Source organism: Kryptolebias marmoratus, linkage group LG21, assembly GCF_001649575.2.
Source record: "Kryptolebias marmoratus isolate JLee-2015 linkage group LG21, ASM164957v2, whole genome shotgun sequence".
NCBI classification, from domain to species: domain Eukaryota; kingdom Metazoa; phylum Chordata; class Actinopteri; order Cyprinodontiformes; family Rivulidae; genus Kryptolebias; species Kryptolebias marmoratus.
This window is the reverse complement of record NC_051450.1, coordinates 6,041,317-6,043,882: the sequence shown is the minus strand read 5'-3', so window position 1 is coordinate 6,043,882 and position 2,566 is coordinate 6,041,317.

The following is a 2,566-nucleotide window of genomic DNA, read 5'->3' as shown; positions in this document are numbered from 1 at the left end:
CTTTATTAATGTTTATTTTACAAATAATTTTTAAAAGTTCAAAACAATAAAGTACCTATTTAATATTAACTACAAATAACTCTTAAGAAGTTAAAAGAAGTACTCTGTGAGAGTTAATATTAAAATCTAACACTGAATTAGTGTTAGTAGGTGTTAAATTATTAACTCCAGCAGATTTGATATTTGACACTTTATAAGAGTTAAGGTACCAACTCTCCAAAAAGAGTTAAATTAACACTTTCTGGTGTGGACCCATATAGACACTTTAAAAGTGTTGAAATCAAATCTGACAGTGTTAATCTGGTTCTCCTGGATTTGCTGTGTAGCAGGGCGGCAAGGGGTGGACAAGATTTGCCATAAGTTGCTGAATGCTCAGGACATTGGGGGGCTGTCATGGTTGACATGTCTCTTCTATGTTGCATGTAGGACTCGGATGACACCTGTAGGCTGGCAGACCAGGGTGGTGGTTCCCATTTTCAAAACGGAGGACCAGAGAGTTCCAACTATTGGGGATCACACTTCTCAGCCTCTCTGGGACAGTTTACTCTAGGGTGTTGGAAGGGGGGCCTCAAATCCAGGAGGAGCAGTGTGGATTTGTTCTGGTCGTGGAGCACTGGACCAGATCTTCACTCTTGTAGGGTTGCTAAGGGGGACATGGGAGTTTGATTCTCCAGTCTACAGGTGTTTTGTAGATCTGGGGAAGACTTATGATTGTGCTCCCTGAAGCATTCTATGGGGATTGCTGTGGGTGTAAGGGGTGTCTGGGTTGCTTCTGAGGGCTATTTGGTCTCTGTGTAATCAAAGCAGGTGCTGTGTCTGCATTCTTGGCACAAAGTCGAGCTCATTCTTGGTGCAGGTTAGACTGTGCCAGGGCTGTCCCTTGTCTCTGTCCCTGTTTGTGGTGTTCATGGACAGGGTCTGAAGGCACAGTCATGGAATGTGTCTGATTTGGAAACCTCTTGGTTTCATCTCTGCTTTTTGCAGATGATGTGGTTTTGTTGGTGTTTTAAGGCCATGACCTACAGCATGCTCAACATAACTACTTTTATCTTCTATTTTAATTTTATTCTTGACATAACAACTGTAATCTTAACATTTTGATTTTAATCTCAAAATGCTGATGATAATTTTTATTTTTGACAACAAATTTTATCCAAATTTTCATATTTTAAACTTAAAATTTTGACTTAACTCTCAACATAACTATAATTCTGCTGTTTCTAATCTTTAAATAACAAGTTTAATTTTAAAATTTGGCTTTATTTTTCACATATTGCATTTAATCCTAACTGACTTGAATTTTACAATACTGCTAATCTTGACATTATATTTGACTAAATCGCAACATTTATTTTAACATTTCTACTTTATTCTTAGCATACCAACATTAATCTCCACACTATTCAATTTAGTCTCTTGTGTAGGTGAACTTCTGCTATGTCAGTAAAGTATCAATATTTATTCTTGATGTAACAATTTTAATTTCCACATTTTGACTTTATTCCCAGCATAACTTAAATGTCAACATTACAACTTTAATTTGCATAACTTAAAAACCAAAAACCTTCTTCATTTATTTTCCTTTGAGTGACCCTAATATGCTGCTGTATGTGTTTATTTGTGTGTGTATATGCTGAAGATTGTTTTATGCCAAAAGAAAAAAAAAATGTCTACTCGTGGCTTCCAGTTTTCACACAGCGAGCGATACGTTTCCCTCCATACCAATATAACCTTTATCTTCCTCTTAAAATTGCATATAAACAGCTCTGTCTGAAAAGCAGTGGAAATTCCTCTCAATATGCAAAACTCTGTTCACAAGCCCCTTTATGGCTGTTCTATGATGTATTTTTGAGATATGCAAATATGACATTTCTCCTCTCTGATTGCGCTTCAATCCCAGCTCTCCCTGCCTTTCTTTGTCTGTCAGTGAGAGGTGAGACATCACCTGCTCAGTTGTTGAAAACATTATAGCAGATTGCAGCATCTGTTTAGTATACCTGAAGAAGATTTTACTGCTGTTGTCCAGTATTATCATTTGGCAGAGTCTCTGCTTTCTTGTTTCATTGAAAAAACAACAACAAACTCTTTACTAAAACACCCAGGATTGTAAAATAAAAAAATAAAAAAAATAGTGAGCGTTTTAGCAGAACTGCCAGAAGAAGGATGAAGTTCCATTTTAGAGGAAATAAATATAAAAAGTTTAAACTAAATGTATCAAAATAATTTTACCAGTCATATATAGAGTGCATCCTGAAAGTATTCACAGCACTTCACCTTTTTGTCATTTTGTCATTTTTATGTTGTCTTTTTCCAAATAGTGTAATAATCTTGCCTGTGTGTGCCATGCCTCATTCCAGTGATAATCATGTTCACTCTCGTCACCTGTGTCCGCTGTTGATTACCTCCCCTACACCTGGGCTGTGCCCTATATATTCTCCTTCTCTGCTCTCCTCCAGTGCCAGATTATGAAAGCCTACCAGCAAGTAATTCTCCAGCGTTCACGGACTGACTTCCTGTGCCTCGACCTTGCTCACGTCTCCCGGATCTTCCCTCACGCCTTGCCCCT